Source organism: Myxine glutinosa, chromosome 2 (assembly GCF_964187855.1).
Source record: "Myxine glutinosa chromosome 2, kmMyxGlut1.1, whole genome shotgun sequence".
NCBI lineage: Eukaryota > Metazoa > Chordata > Myxini > Myxiniformes > Myxinidae > Myxine > Myxine glutinosa.
Genome location: NC_136262.1, coordinates 124793123 through 124809934, shown reverse-complemented (window position 1 = coordinate 124809934; position 16812 = coordinate 124793123).

The following is a 16812-nucleotide window of genomic DNA, read 5'->3' as shown; positions in this document are numbered from 1 at the left end:
TATCTAGATAGGGGTTAAGAATAGTTTCCCTGGTATGTGATTGCCTCCTTTGATTTGTCCCTATGTTTTACAATTATAACAAGCTGGCCATAAACCCACATCTTTAACCAACACCAACAACAATATCCGACATAACTGCCGACAGAGACCCGAACATTCCCGAGCAGAGCTGAACATTCTCGATAGACAATTAACCCCGCCAACCAATCGAGCATGGAAAAAGGCCATGCCCTAAAATTTGTCATTGGTCGAGCCTGACCATGGGGCGATTCAGTGGAACTCGGTGATTGGTTAGGGTGACGTCAGAGCGAGAAGGTTTGAGCAGGGGAAGAAGAAGAATCGGTGACTCTCTTGTATTGGCTTCATGGCGCGCAGTCGCTTGTCTCGTGTACGCTCTTGCAAAGAACTGTTCGGAGCTCAGAGAACCTTTGCAACAATGGGGCTACATAGGGGTGGTGTTTGACGGTGGTGTTTTTCTGGGCAGCTGGAGCCGTGTCACATTTCGGAGGGAGACAAGAGTGAAAGAGGACCAGCCACACGAAACCCCTCATGTTTGTGGTGATGTGGAGAGGAACTTCGCGCCACCTTGTGCGTTTCCCGCGTGAGTGACTTTGGGCCACCTGGTGCTGCCGACTCCATTCAGTGATCTCTTTGGAGCAAAGCTGAGTGCCGGCTGGCTTTAAAGCATTTTACTTTCATTATCTCTCCCCTTGTCTGTTTGGAGACATCTCAAAGTAGGATTTAGTTTACCTCAACATTCATTTTATTGCCGTGCTTTATTTCATTAAATTCATTATTGTGCATATTATTTGTTGTGTTGTTTATTCGTTTTGTGGGTTTTGGATAAAGCCCCGTGAGCTCCGTACAGGAAAGCACCTTGCCCCTTCGATCCCGCCTGTGCCAAAAAAGGTACAGCCAATTTTCAGCTTGGCCTCGGAGTAAGACCGACCGGCTATCCATTGAGGGCTGGTTTTCATCGGCCACGGACTTTACAATTGCCAAGTCCGTAGCCGATGAAGACCAGCCTTGGGAAGAAAGCCGAACGTTGCTTTAATTCCAAGGCGTATTTCGAAACTTGGTGGGATTATCTTTTTGCACGCGCGGGAAAGGCCCGAAGCCTTATCTAATAGGACGGCCGCCACGGGGTTTTATTACTCGACCCACAAACAAGTAAACGGACATGACACAAATATAAAATGCAACAAATAATGGATTTAAAGATATTAATGCAAAAATAACAAAAAGGAAAGGTAAAGGAAAACAAATTCCTATATTGAGACATCTCCAATCAGACACAGATACAAACAAGGGAATAATTAAAGAGAATAAAAATAACATCCCCATTTTGTTTTAGGTACTCAGCTCTGTGGTCTCGATGAGTACCCTGGTGGGATTGGTCACTTAGAGGACCGCGCGTCAAAGCACCCAAACAATGGTGCTGGTCAAGCGTGCCCACACACCGAGCCAACAACAGGCAGCCAAACGTCCCCCCCCCTCCCCCCCACATTAAATCCCAAAGCCGGCACAAGAGAGAGAGAGTTCGTCTGCTTCTTCCTCCTCCTCTCTGCTCCGATTGCACATGGGCCAGGAACAGCCAAGCCAGAGACAAATATCAAAAGCAACCGTCCGATCCGATTGCCAGAACCAAGGAGAGTCAAAAATGTGACCGTTCGCCATGCACGCCAGGGCGAGAGAGAGCTCGAGGAAGAAGCCCCTCTCTGATGTCACTCCCCGACCAATCCTGACATTCCATTACATCATCCCATGGCACCTTAACCAGTCACGAAGCTCCGGGTGTGGTTTCTCCATTACGAGTCATAAGGGGCGGAGTCTAGCCTCCGTTCCGGAATGTTCGGCTGGGCGGGGTTCCTTTGCCGATTGTAATGTCTGGTTATACTGTCAGCGATGGAGGTTTAATGACCATTGTAGTAATAGGGCCGATTGCATGGCTGGCCAAGTTTTTGTAAGAACATTAAGGAAAAATCACATGGGCAGTTACACACTGGGGTCTATCCTTAAGCCCTACCTATTTAACATAGCTCCACCCTTCGTATGGTGACACATATGCGATCTTATTCCATACAGATTCCCTACTTAGTTACAAACAAAGTTCTTCTTCATTGCGTCACACAGTCCATGTTAATTTACACATTCCTATCTCCACTATGGTATTTCATCACCTCCCCCCACAAACGCTATATATATATATATATATATATATATATATATATATATATATATATATATATATATATATATATATATATATATATATATATATATATATATATATATATATACATATATATACATACATACATACATACACACACACACTAAGCAAAAGCCTGTCAAAAATGACGGGTCTCGTGAGCATGCCAAAGTCTGAAGCCTCAGCCTAGTGTCAGGTGTGCTTATATCTTCTTTATTTATTAGACATCATACGGATGTAAATGAATACTTGTTTTACTCTATGCACGTTGCACATCACGTGTAGCGAATTTCACCTCCCTGCTTCTTGTATTTATTGTTTGTTTTTTTAAAAACGCTTCTGCACACCGCCCGTGTGGCTTGGTTTGCAAGTCACCGTCTACAATTCCAATAGAAGAGATTTTGCATAAAAGTAAGTAATCTTTCATGCAAAATGTTTTTCGAGTTTGTTTTATCCTCAAAAATAGATCGCAGTGAACACACATTCGTGCGAAAAGATTAGCCTTTAAAACCTACCCTTATGAAGGGGAACAGACATCTGTACAAACACACAAACCGACATTGTGTTTTATATGGTATATATATATATATATATGAAAAAAGGTAATTTCTATGACGGTAAACTGTGAAATGAAAATAATGAAAACCTGTGTAAAAAAACCGTAAAGGCATCTGTAAAATAAAACAAAAAAAACCTCAATTGAAATCTTGCAGCAGGTTGGTGATGCTTGCCCATACTCATAAAGCTTCCATTTGTTTTGTACCTATGTACAAAGGACAGTTCGTTATTGCTTACAATGTGTAAGCATTATTTAAATATATAATATATATGGATCGTCCTGAGGAGATTGCAGCTGGCTCAATAGCACAGTGGGCTGTTGATGCGTTACCAACGGAGGTCCGTGGTTCGAGCCCCGCATTGAGTCAGAATTTTTTCACACTTAGCCCCTCGCAGGAATTTGATTCCTGTTTATAAAATTGGGTGGTCCAAGAATTTGAAGATTGGATTTTCATTTCTCCACAAGCCTGCCCCCATTCCAGTTGATGAAAGTAGTTTGTGGTGAAAATTTGAGCTTGATTGGATAATATGTAGAGGTTGCTTCAAAATGTTGACAAATTTGAATGAATAAAATAAGATACAGAATTTTTAGCATCATACATCAATTCATCGATAATTATCTATTTTCAATTACTCAAATTATTTATTATTGTTGTTGTTGTTGTTGTTGTTGTTGTTGTTTGTTTGTAAACTAATAAATAATTATGTACAATGTACCATTGTACAATGTACATGTATGTTCTTTACTTTTATGTTTACATGTACTTTTATCTTCATTCTCAAGCCTGATACGCTTTCTGTTCTCCTTCACTGCCAGAGTGTTGTCCACAGATTCCATACGTGAACTTGAGGTGTCCTCACGCTGCATGATAAGGAATGCTTTGTCTTCTTCATTCTTCATTTTCTCAAGCGCATCATTTGGTGAGATATCGAAGAGGGATTGAAGATCATCTTTGATCATCTGCTCCTTCACTCTATAGTTTTCGAATGTCTTGGTTCTATTTTTTCTTTACCAGTTTGTAGACATCATACAACTTCAAAAGTTGGCGCTCACAGGAATCTACTCTCTGCACTGGAATTCGTGCTTTCTCCCAGGATGCACACACAGCTTGTACACTAAGTTTGGCACTTTCACGAACTATATGGTGTTCTTGTATGTGATGGTACACCATTTTCTGCAATGTGTGTCCTTTGGTTGGTCATCCCCCACATATTATTTCCTTTTCAGACTTGCCCAGCAACCAAACTGTGGAAGAGCTGCGAGTTTCTGCCATCTGAAATTAACAGGATAAATTAAAAATGTTATTTTTTGAGCAACCTCTAAATAAGTTCCGATTGACCTCATATTTGGTTCATATGATCCTTATAGACATAGGACCAAGGGCAGCCTTGTGGAGCATGGATTTTAATAGTATTAAATATTACATATATCTGTGGACCACCCTAATATATATATATATATATCCATCCTCTTGTAGGGATTGCGGGAAACGCTCCATATAGTAATATGAGAACTGAAATACTGCAGATAAATAATGAATGATTAAATGGTGTCATGATCACGTTGAGAAATTGCTCTTAATGTGTCTGTGGAAACACAAACATCTCATCACTGACACTTTCAAATCTACTTATGCGTAGACAGCATGGTGGAGAATGTTTTTCAGCGGCCCAAAGCATACAGTATGCCAGACACGATGGAACATACTGCAGGCAACTTGGGAGAAGCACACCAGCTTCAAAGAATATGTGGGGGGTGGAGGGGGGCTCGAGGTTTGGGGGAGGGGGTTCATTTACACTACCTACAGTGCTATCATAATGAACTACACCTGCTGCCAGCAACCCATCACTATTAAAAGTGATTCGATGAGCACATGGATGGAAAGTGTTAGCAAAACCTTGCTCGTTTAATGCAGACCATATGTTTCGTGTACGCTGTTCTCTGGAAATGAATACATTTTCATGTGTACAATTAAGTTTCGGTTGGAACATTTGGGTAGCACTCTGCTGCTGGAGGGACTGGGAGAAGTGGATGAAAATAATGGCGTTTTGATGAAGAGGGTGGTGAGTGGAAAGCTGCCCGTGGGTGTCGGACGAACTATTCTCCAGACGGACTCGTTTTGCTTCAAGAACAGGCACCAAAGTTTGAGAAAGTTTGAAAGTGTTGTGTTCGCCCAGAAATGAGAATCCAAGTCGGGCTTTCTTCCTGGTTTATTATGTCATACGCTGTCATACCTTCACTGACGCTCACTCAGTAATGGAATTCCCAGGTAATTGTGGGTCAGGGAAAGTTGCATGTTTTTCTTGGAAGTCCTCCACCCAGCAATATAAGTAAAGTTCGAAGTCGGCCATTAATCTCAGCAGTCATTGCCTCGCTGTAGGTGCAGCACTAATACCCCTGGCTCGTGCCATTTGACCTCTGACCTCTGCGGTTTCTCAAACCCCATCGCAAAATCACCTGCCAACCTACAGCTTCTTGCTCTAGGTCAGAAAAAAAGAAGTTCGAACTCGGAAGGTTTCCAGCTGAGTGTTAATGTCGCCCTCCAGCACAAAATGTACCTTAAGGAGCTGTTCGAAAGTTTCCCTTGATATTCCATTGGAATGTTTCAACCCATTCTCCTCAAGGAGTTATGGATTTACTCACCTGTCAAATGGTCCACCTTTCTCTCTTTCTCCTGCCTTTCAAAAGGTCTTATCTCCAGAATCACAATTGATGGAATTTCAACAGGAATGACAATTACTAATCGATTGCCTTCTCTATACACCTGATCGATACCGTTTTCCTCTCCTTACCTCCTCCAGCACTATAAACATCAATTCGTTGTATATTCCTGTTCTGGTGTTCTTCCCGGAGGCAGGTTCAGCACTGCGGAAGCAGTTTTTTTTGCTTAGGGTTATACTAGGTGGTTTGCCATTGCCTTTCCAGTAATTGTGTACATCAAAGATTAACTACTTAAAGTGTATCGAGCCCACCTGGGTAACCTTCTCATTGACTGGATTTGCGTTGAGTGAGGTATATCTATCTAGTGATCAAAACATTGAGCTCCACGTATGGGCAGGTGAGGGGAGTATGCCAAAAACTCTTGTGATGACCACTAGAGATGCATATAAATCCTTCAAATCCCTTTAAAAAAAAAATCTAAAAGACAGGCGTGGGGGGGGGGGGGGGGGGGGGGGTCGAAGATTTCTCTCTTTGAAGTTTGACATCAAGTTTTTTTTTTCCATGAACCAAACTTTGGTTGGAATATTGTATGGAAATTAGTAGGTGATGAGCATCATTGTTTTAGGTATTTTTGTCTATTTCTGAAAAACTCAAATATCTTTTTGAAATTTCGATTTCTGAGGGCTCACTTAATAAGCACCTTTGCATGATTTGGAAGTTTATCATCTTTTCAGACGTCGTATCTGAAAAAGTTTGTGTGCAGCCACCTGGCTGCTGGTTGCATCATTTCTGTGGGTGCGTCTGCTGCTGGTGAGGTGCATCTCTATAACCAGTTATCTGGTACTCATTTCGCCGACCTCGGAAGGATGACAGTCCAGGCGGAGTCCAGGCTGAGTCCAGGCTGAGTCCAGGCTGAGGTCCAGGCTGAGTCAACCCCACCTGGCGTTAATTCAACGGGATTCGAGACTCAGGAATTTAGAATCCCAAGCCCACCACCCTAACCATTAGGCCAACACCAGGTGATAGATGTAAATACTACGTCACACTCGATGTGCCCACAAGTTATTTGGAAAATCATATTCTTCTCCGCCTTCAGCTCTTTCCGTCACACTCTAAAAAACTTCCTACATTTCTACATACAATTTTTTAAGGAAGCTTTAGGAATCAAACCTACAATAAATTTCAAATTTCCATAACGGGTCTACTGCACAGCATTTTAATTTTGATATTTTTGGGAAGCCAAGTCCACTGAAGAAAAATCATTCATACCTCTTCTGTCTTCTTATTATTATTCTTTGAGAAGAAAATGCAGCACAAGGTGTATGGAATTACAATTTATAATTAATTATAAAATTATTATTTTAAAAATTTTAATTATTAAATTATTAAATTTTATTTCAATTAAAATCAATTTAAAAAAAAAAATTAATAATAGATTTAAGAATATTTAATTTGAAAATAATAATATTATGAATTATTAAAATAAAAAATAGTCATTAAATCATTAATTATTAATTATAAATTAATATTTAAATAAAATAATTACAAATGTAATTACACCGACTATGCAGCACAAGGCTGCGGTTCCATACAGGTTCCATACACAAGGCTTGTGTAGCATCATTGGCTGATGGCGCGGATGTGCCGCTGATGCAACGCCCCCTGTAGGCTAGGGCAGGGTTTTCTAATTTGTTCCATGGTGCCTGCCATAGCTCGCCTACTTTTCGCGAAAGACACCACGGGATCGTTAACTACTCCTACAACAACTACTACCAATACTGCTACTACTAATCCACATACTGCCCTCAGGGTTGACCCTTTTGCACTTCGTTTCCTTTTGGCAAAGGGAACACGAGGTTAGGGCAGGAATTTTGGATTTTTTTGGCCATGATGCCGGTGATGGCTTGCCTACTCTTCGCGAAGGACACCGTGTGATTTTAACATCGACCAACTTTTTTTGAGGTCAAAAGGTCAAAGGTCAACTCAAGGTCAAACTTCCAAAATCATCAATTTTCATCTGAAAAACCATCAATTTTCATCTGATTGACATGGCAATTGAACAGCATTTGCACATTGAGACACTAAATTGGGAAACGAACTATTTTTGAGATCAAAAGGTCAAAGGTCAACTCAAGGTCAAACTTCCAAAATCATGAATTTTCATCTGAACACCCAACAATTTTCATCCGATTGACTTGAAAATTGAACAGCATTTGTAAACTGCCTCACTGAATTGGGAAACCAAATATTTTTTAAGATCAAAAGTTCAAAGGTCAACTCAAGGTCAAACTTCTAAAATCATCATTTTTCATCTGAAAAATCGTCACTTTTCATCCTACTGACCCACGCTTTGATCAAGTTTGTCAATTTTAATCTTGATGAAATGGACAATTTACCGTATTAATGGAATCCTTTGGGGGGGGGGGGGGGGTTTGCAAGTATCGTGCTCTGCATGACTTTTGCAAGTATCATGCTCTGCATGACGTCTTCTTGTTATTCTGTCTGTCTGTCTGTCTGTTTGTTTGTTTGTCACTTGCCTACAGGTCACAATTCTAAACCAATCGTCATGAAACTTCACCAAGTTGTAGAGGTTGGCACAATTGAGAAGCCTATCGATTTTGAGGTCAAAGGTCAAAGATCATATGGAGGTCGAATTTCTAAAATTGCCATTTTTCATCTGATTGACATGGCAATTGAACAGCATTTGCACATTGAGTCACTAAATTGGGAAACGAACTATTTTTGAGATCAAAAAGTCAAAGGTCAACTCAAGGTCAAACTTCCAAAATCATGAATTTTCATCTGAAAACCCAACAATTTTCATCCGATTGACTTGAAAATTGAACAGCATTTGTAAACTGCCTCACTGAATTGGGAAACCAAATATTTTTTAAGATCAAAAGTTCAAAGGTCAACTCAAGGTCAAACTTCTAAAATCATTTTTCATCTGAAAAATCGTCACTTTTCATCCTACTGACCCACGCTTTGATCAAGTTCGTCAATTTTAATCTTGATGAAATGGACAATTTACCGTATTAATGGAATCCTTTGGGGGGGGGGGGGGGGGGATTTTGCAAGTATCGTGCTCTGCATGACTTTTGCAAGTATCGTGCTCTGCATGACGTCTTCTTGTTTTCCGGCAAGTATGTTGATCTGTTCGTTTGTCTGTCTGGCTGTCTGTCTGTTTGTCTGTCTGTCTGTCTGTCTGTTTGCAGCACTGCGTCTACACCGTTGCACGGAGAATCGCCAAACTTTGCACACATATTCGTCTTGCCCTGGAATAGACTGTGCCCAATTTATGACGTCATCGGTCACGTGTTTCGGCGGCCATCTTGGAAAAACCGAAATAATTTGCACCGCTATATCTCCGAAAGTACTGAACAGAAAAAATTGAGACATGGCTCATTGTGAAGAACTCTCCATGGGGAATAAAATGTGTTAATGATGACGTCATCAGTCACGTGGTCGGCCGCCATCTTGGAAAAACGGCAAAATTTTGCACCTCCATATCTCTGAAAGTACTGAATAGAAAAAATTGAGACATGGCTCATTGTAAAGAACTCTGCATGGGGAATAAAATATGTGAATGATGAGGTCATCAGTCACGTGGTCGGCCGCCATCTTGGAAAAACCGAAAAACGTAGCACCTCCATATCTCCAAAAGTGCTGAATAGAAAAAATTGAGACATGGCTCATTGTAAAGAACTCTCCATGGGGAATAAAATATGTTAATGATGACGTCATCGGCCATGTGGTTCGGCCGCCATATTTGTCCTAAATGGCTGATAAAAAAGTACATTCCAGCAAGTCCTCGGTCTCTGACCGATTTTTCATTATTCTGTCTGTCTGTCTGTCTGTCTGTTTGTTTGTTTGTCACTTGCCTACAGGTCACAATTCTAAACCAATCGTCATGAAACTTCACAAAGTTGTAGAGGTTGGCACAATTGAGAAGCCTATCGATTTTGAGGTCAAAGGTCAAAGATCATATGGAGGTCGAATTTCTAAAATCGCCATTTTTCATCTGATTGACTTGAAAATTGAACAGCATTTGTATATTGTCACTAAATAGGGAAACCAACTATTTTGAGGTCAAAGGTCAACTCAAGGTCAAACTTCTAAAATCATGAATTTTCACCGAAACAATTTTATCAATTTGAATCCGATTGAACCGAGCTTTGATTAAGGTCGTCAATTTTAATCTTAATGAAATTGACAATTTGATGTATCCATGGCAACCTTGTTGGGGAAAGGGGTGGATTTTGCAAGTATCGTGCTCTGCATGACGTCTTCTTGTATATTTATTAATTTTTGTATACTAAGTCGAGGCTCGTGTAAGAGCTAAACATCTTTGCACAAGTCTTCATCACGTCTTTGCGCTCCTGAGCTTATCAGCAGTTTCTCTGTGTAAAGCAACGCAACGCTGCGCTAAGACAGGCTATTTAAAGATGCCGGAGTAAAGCCATCCTTAGATTGCTAGCGACAGAAGGCCCACGACGAAGGTTGAATTACACACGCCCAGGTTTAATGATGGTTTTGGTTTGTACGATAGTCTGCTCGAGAGCAGTCCGTCCGCAGTAGAGACACAGCTCCGTCTACGCAAATAGTTTTTTCCCCAAAACGACATAAAAGATGCGTCGTTTGTTTTTCTCAACTTGAAGGTTTGAAATCTGTCGACAGACCATGCTATGTGTTGGAGGCAGGAGCCATCTTTGATTTGCTCCGTTATGTTCTCTTTCTAACACGTCAATCCGACAGGACCTTCTGCAGTGGGTGTTTGCAAGCAAGCGGCCTTGGTAGATTAACAAACTTGTGAAAAGAGACTTTCCTTGTGATGCCAAAACCCACCAGCACCAAAGCAGGCCTGTCTCCTTCAGGTTGTGTCACAGTGACGAAGCCATTGATTGCAAGTCGAAGTTTTTTTGTGTGTCCCATGCACCTGCTCATCTCTGTGTCATATACTGTGTGATTCTGGTTGGGCCTGGTATTTTTATATTCCCGAACAACATGACATAACAGCTTAAATTTTACACCTCTTAGGCAATACGAGTACTTCAATGGTGACAAAGCCACCTGCACATAGAAACCTGAGCACAATTGAACACTTTCTCGCAATTGTGTTCCAAGGTGAGTACATTTTACCATTTCAAACATATTTATTACTGGGTACATCAAGGACGAGTGCATTTGCAGTGGAGTCTACCAGTAATGTGCCAATCTATAATATGCTTATGTATATGGTATAGGTGTGTGGACACTGAGTGTGTGTATATATATATTTATATATATGTTTGTTTTCTTTATTTATATATATGTATAAGTATATGTATATATATATATGTATATTTATATATATTTATATATATTTATATATATATATGTATATATATATATATATCTTGCACATATATATATATATATATATATATATATATATATATATATATATATATATATATATCTTGCACATATATATATATATATATATATATATATATATGCAAGATATATATATATATATATATATATATATATATATATATATATATATATATATATATATATATATACATATATATAAATAAAGAAAACAAGTATGTTTTGCCCTATTTTCCAATGGTGAAGAATCACTTTAAAAATTCTAGTAGCCGGATCCGAATCGGGATCTTCAGCAAAATCTAATAATTTCGTTCTTGTCACATACGCTACATCTCTGCCAAATTTTGTCCACATATATAGAATCGAGGCTCGTGTAAGAGCTAACACATTGAACATGAAAACATGCACAGACACATAAAACATACAATGAAGTGGGCGGGAGACAAGAAGGGGAGAGAGGGAAGCACACAAGCACAACAACAGTCGAGAACAAGGACGTCGGTAGATCTGCGGAAGGGGGGGGGGGAGGAGGGAGGGGTTCACAGTATAAAGCAAATAACACTACGAGGAATTTCACTGCTAGGAATTTCAGAAAAGAAGTTGGGGACTGAAAGAGGCAGATATGGGGTGAATTAACTGGGGTAGAAAAGATCAAGGTTTTGGATGGGGGAAGATAAGAGATGGTGGTGAACAGCTGTTTTAAAGACCTGGAGGGAGGAGTGGGATTGAAGAGAGTGTGGGAGTTTGTTCCAGAGGCGGGAAAAAATAGGAATGAAAGAGTGAAGGTGAGCAGGGAGCCTTGATTTTGGCAGTTTAACCATAAGAGGGTTGCTGGCAGATCTTGTGCGACCTGTAGGAATATTTGGGGGACAGAGCACAGAGAGAGCTGGGGGGGCAAGGCCGGAGAGGTGTCGGTAGAAGACAGAAAGACCACCAACCTGCCTGCGGTGAGAGAGAGAAAGGCCCTCGGAGTTTGCTTCATCACGGGAGATTCCAATGATTCTGAAAGCTTTTGTTTCAACAGCGTGAAGACGAGCTAGGTGTGAGGCAGGAGTACCGGCCCAGAGGGGAGAGCAGTATTCCATTGAGCTGTGGATGAAACCTTTGTATGTGGTGAGGAGCTCAGGTGTGCCCAGAAAGGACATATAGAAGGATATCTTAAAAAGTTATGAAACTTGGTGACTTGGTGGAGAGGTTGGGTGTGTGACAAGGAGGAATCGATTAGATGTTGGTGAAGATCTGAATATGGATTTGGATATGAGAATTTATTTTTTAAAGTGATTCTTCTTCCATGAGTGATAGGGTGAAAACCAACATATAGCAGGATATCTCAAAAAGTTATGGACGAGTTATGATAAAACTAGGTGCATAAATTGGTTTGGTGACAAGAACAAGCTGATTAGATTTTGGTTCAGGTCTGGATCCAGATCCGGCCTATCAGTGGGATACAAAACGTAAACGGTTCACCAGGCGAAGGTATCCGCTCTACCGAGTGCCGTTCTAGTTTACATATGCATTTACGGTTTTTTAAACATAAATTTTCATTTACGGGCACTTTCCGATGGTTCTGTGATTTTTTTCCCAGTGTTCCGGCTTTGATGTCCATTGGCATGCCAAATGTCAGCTTTCTTGTAGACTGTAGAGGGCAAGAGGTAATGGGTTACAGAATGAATGTGCACAGCGTTTATTGGGCCAGTAAAGGGTGAAGGGCTTCAAGGGCCAAATGGGGCAAGACCTGATTATGAGTCTAGTGTGAGGCCAGCAACCTGTCTGCAGTAAGAAAGGAGCAGGACCTTTGATTCAACATCTTGCTAAATATTTCTCTCAGAGACTTGGGTTCCACTGCTTCCATGAGTGTGAAACTAGAAGCAGAAGCATCAGCCTACAGTGGAAAACCGTACTCCACTGGGTGTTTTAGCCATCCATAGCCATGTCTTCGAAGCCACTTGGGCCCAGGCCGGCAGTGACCACAAAATGTGATTGGTGTTTACATTGTAACTAGCTGCCAAGAAATAATACATCACATGTATTTTTTTACGTGTGACAACATACAATACTTAACTGATGATGTACAGATTCAGCTGACCAGAGTAAAGCTAATAGTTGCACTCATGCTTTGCCAGCAACGGTGGTCTGTGTGCAGCCTGTGGCTGGTGGCTGAATCATTTTCTGGGTGCGTGGCTGCCGCTGATGCAATGCCTCTCCATTACCAGTCATCTGATGCTCAATTTGCCGACCTTGGAAGGATGACAGGCTGAGTCAATACACCTGGTGTTAATTCAACGGCACTGCAGGGGCTCAAACTCAGGCTCCTAAGATCTCAAGCCAGCCACCCTAACCGTTAAGTCAACACCAGGCTTTTGCCAGCACTGAGATGGACTCTTCGCTTGCACAGACTCGTAAATGTACGCCATTTGTACTCCTTCCTCTCTGAAATCAAGTAGCGTGATGACGAATGGCCTTTTCGACGCAGCCAGAATTGGCCTCAACTGCCCTGGTATTTGAGCTTTTGACTCTCGCTACTAAAGTGGGTGATGTCTGATCTGGTGGTTGTGCCCAGTCCCCCAGTGGCTTCAAAAACGTCGTGCAAAAGAGCCTCTCGGCTTTTCAAAGTGTTCCTGTTGGAATGAATCGGCATGCTCTGTTTCCTTTTCCCCTTAAAATCGGAACATCAAACCAGGGACAGGAAGAAATGGAGAGATATTTGGGAGTTAAAGCAACAGACTTCCACTCAAATGGTTGAAAGGGTTTTGTACGATTGCAAAAGTTGACATTATGGTTGGAGATTACAAAACTCAATTGAATTTCCGTTTAAATTATGATTAGACGTCGAACAACAAGAATGCAATGCCCCTCCGACTTCGGTTAATGTCGCTTCATCGCAGTTTTGTTATTTTGACGTGTATTTGCAAGCAAATTAGGAAGCGGAAGTGAATTTCACAAATAAACATCTAGAATGTCAAATGTGTGAGGTGGATTCCTACCTATATCTAGGGTGTGAGGAGTGTAGGCCATCCTCTAGGGCATACCTATAGGGGTGTGAGCAGTGTAGGCCATCCTCTAGGGCATACCTATAGGGGGTGTGAGGAGTGTTGGCCATCCTCTAGGGCATACCTATAGGGGGTATGAACAGTCTCGGCCATCCTCTTGGGCATACCTATAGGGGGTGTGAGAAGTCTCAGCCATCCTCTAGGGCATACTTATAGCGGTGTGAGGAGTGTATGCCATCCTCTAGGAGTCTAGAACATACCTATAGGGGTGTGAGGAGAGTAGGCCACCCTCTAGGTCTAGGGCATACCTATAGGGGTGCGAGGAGTGTAGGCCATCCTTTAGGGCATACCTACAGGGGTGTGAGGAGCGTCGGCCATCCTCTAGGGCCGTGATTCTTAACCTGGGTTCGACCGAACCTCAGCGGTTCAGTGAGCCAGTCTCAGGGGTTCGGCGGAGGTCCTCCAAAACGCATTGCAATGTTTTTTTTTTTTTTTTAGTTTTGTATCAATTTTGAATCTATATGTAATTATGCTTATTATTAATATTATTATTATTTTGCTATGTATGTTACGAACGAATGGAAATGTTATTTGTAATTGTATTCCCATCCCATTCATGGTTTCTCTGCTCTGTGTTTACGATAAGTTGTTTCACACTGACTGTAGTAAGTTGAATCAATGAGCAACTTGCTAATTATTGAGGTGACATAGAGTTGGGTAGATATAATAAATCCCGTCATCGTAACTATAAGTTATGTTTTTTTCGTTAAAATTTCTCAGTTTTCAGAGGGGTACCGATTATATTTAAGCATGTTCCTTTTTAAATTTTTGTCATATAATTATTTGCCCGAACTCAATTAAGATCAGTTTGTTACTTTTTTATTTTTTTTTGCAGTATGTCGAGCAAAAAAAGGAAGTGGTCGGAGGATTACGTGCGGTACGGGTTCACGTGTTTGACGGAATGGGACGGAAGTCAGCGTCCTCAATGCATGCTTTGCAATGTCAAGTTGAGCAACTCCAGCCTAGCACCAGCAAAACTACGGGAACACTTCAAAAAACTGCACGGCGAGGGGCAGTACAAAGACGCAATGCTGGATGAATTCAAATTGAAGAGAGTCCGATTCGATGCAAGTGCTACCTTGCCCACTCTCGGCTTCGTTCCAATTGACAAACCGATCCTCACCGCGTCGTATGAAGTTGCGTACCTGATCGCAAAGCAGGGCAAACCGCACACCGTTGGCGAAACACTCATCAAACCGGCCACGTTGAAGATGGCCAACATAATGCTGGGAAAAGCTGCTGAAAACAAGTCATCTCTCGTTCCACTCTCAAATGACACCATCAGATGCAGAATCGACGACATGCCCAGGTAGTTGCCGATTTAGTCGCGAGCCTGACAAAATTCAGCCTTCAACTCGACGAGACCACCGACGTTTCGAATTTGAGCCAGCTCATCTTATTTGTGCATTATGTCAAAGGAGACGAGATCAAGGAAGATTTTCTGTTCTGCAAGCCTCTCACAACAACGACGAAGGCAGCTGACGTGAAGAAGCTTGTGGACGACTTCTTCAGAAGCAACGGCCTCTCATGGAACATGGTGTCTGCAGCTTGCTCGGACGGAGCTCCAGCCATGCTGCGATGCAACCCCGGTTTTGGAGCGCTGGTGAAGGCCGATGCACCACACATCATCGTCACGCACTGCGTCCTGCACAGACACGCGCTGGCATCAAAAACACTGCCTCCAAAACTGGCCAATGTTCTGAAAATTGTCATTGAAACTGTGAATTACATGCAAAGCCGTGCTCTGAATCATCACATCTTCAAAGAGCTGTGCAATGAAATCGACTCTGAATTCGAAGTCCTTCTCTACCACTTTAACGTTCGATGGTTATCACGAGGGAAGGTAGTGAGCCGTGTTTTTGCCTTGAGTGTAGAATTTGCCCTGCTTTTGCAAGAACACCAGCATTGCCGTGCAACGCACTTCCAAGAGTCAGAGTTCATCCTCGCCTTGGCATACTTGGCTGACATCTTCGACGCACTCAATCATCTCAATTGCCAGATGCAGGGCGGTGGAGTGAATGTCATCGAATCTGAAGAAAAGCTGAGCGCTTTCCAAAAGAAGTTGCCGTTGTGGAGGCGGCGAACAGAGAACGACAACATCGCAAACCTTTCGCTACTAGACGAGTGTGTGAGCGGGATCGAAGATGAGTCTGAAGTTGGAGGCACTGCTGTACCGGGGGAGCTGAAGCAAGCGATTGCCACGCACTTGGATGAGCTGGGAAAGTCATTCGATGGCTACTTCCCCGACCAAGAGCAATATGCAGCATGGGTGCGGCAGCCGTTACTTTCGACGGCAGCCGTTACGAGGTGAAGTAATCTTACTTTCGACATTGCAACGGCAGATGTCAACGACCAATACCTCGGCGACCTCATCAAACTTCAGCAGAGCCAGACTCAACAACAACTCTTCGGCACAACAACGCTCTCAACGTTTTGGTGCCGCCAAATGGAACGGTATCCTCACATCGCTAAAATTGCCCTCGAGATCCTCACGCCGTTCGTTGCAACGTATCTCTGCGAGCATGCGTTTTCGAAACTGGTGGACATTAAAATAAAGAAAAGGAGCAGGCTTGCATGCGAAAATGATTTGAGGGTGGCCCTTGCCAAAACAAAACCACGCATTTCCCAGATCGCCTCCCGAAAAGAAGAACAGAAAACGCATTAAGATGCAATTCTTCTTAATTTTTTGGTCAAATTTGAGGGGTTCCGCGAGTGTTCGGTGGGTTTCGTTAGGGTTCAGCACCTTTAAAAAGGTTAAGAACCACTGCTCTAGGGCATACCTATAGGGGTGTGAGGAGTCTCGGCCATCCTCTAGAGTCTAGGGCATACTTATAGGTGGTGTGAGGAGTCTTGGCCACCCTCTAGGGCATACCTATAGGGGGTGTGAGGAGTCTCGGCCATCCTCTAGGGCATATCGATAGGGGGTGTGAGGAGTGTAGGCCATCCTCTTGGGC